This window comes from Phytophthora infestans, genomic scaffold, assembly GCF_000142945.1.
Source record: "Phytophthora infestans T30-4 supercont1.4 genomic scaffold, whole genome shotgun sequence".
In the NCBI taxonomy this organism is placed as follows: Eukaryota; Oomycota; class Peronosporomycetes; order Peronosporales; family Peronosporaceae; genus Phytophthora; species Phytophthora infestans.
Window position 1 is genome coordinate 1,672,576 of NW_003303755.1, and position 959 is coordinate 1,673,534.

Consider the following 959-nt stretch of genomic DNA (forward strand, 5'->3'; position numbering starts at 1 on the left):
GGGTCGTCCTCCTCAGACACACTGCCCGTGTACGAAGGCATCTTCCTAGAACAATCGGGTCTCGGACTTCGCCATCTTGTCTCAATTCTGATCACTCTTTTCTTTGTGTGGAATTTTTGCTTATAACCGCAGCAAATGAGATCTCCGGGTCATGTAGCAGATTGTAATGTGTAAGGCAGCTCCGGTGCGTGCGCTCCCGTGTCTACGCGAAACGCTTGCGAGTGGCTTTCTCAGCGGCTGCCTTCTTGGTGGACAACGAAAGCGATTCTGGGACGCAGACTGCTCGACTTTTAGCGCTTCATAAACGCGGTGGAGCGATCGGTTTTCACAGGCTTGCATTTATGATTGGTTAAAACGTTCCTTCGATAATTTCAGATAAGCAAAAAATAGCTAGAATGTCATTGCTATTTTATCCGCTGACGCTAATGGTCACTAGAATGCGTTGCAAGTGCCGTTGGCACGTAACGCATGCCAACGGCAAAGTTGATATCGCTATAATAGCCAGAGCTGATTCGCATGTGTCAAGGCCAAGGCTCGTGGCAAACGCAAGGCTCAAGGTTTCCAGCCCTAACCCCCATCTTCGGATCACCTTCACTTTGCCAGCGTTGCAACTTGCACTGCTCTGTAAATTGCCAGCAGTGAGCGTTGGTAATACTGTCCAACAATATTAACTAAGTCTGGCTTAAGAAGTACTGACCACAGCTCGCATGTACATGTATCCGTTGCGTCGTCACTCCACCGAGCCTCCGTCCGACTCGGAGGATCAGCGATGCAGTCGCGTCCATCACGTGCTGTGCCGTAAGCTCCTCGCGATAAAGTACGACCACGCAACGTTCCGTAATCCATGGAATTTTGTGTGACTCACACAACTCAACTTAAACATTAGCGCCCGTTCGCACGGGCGGTCTATCCAAGGGGTACGCCCCTCCCGTGGGCTGCATCTTGACCGCTACGATGGC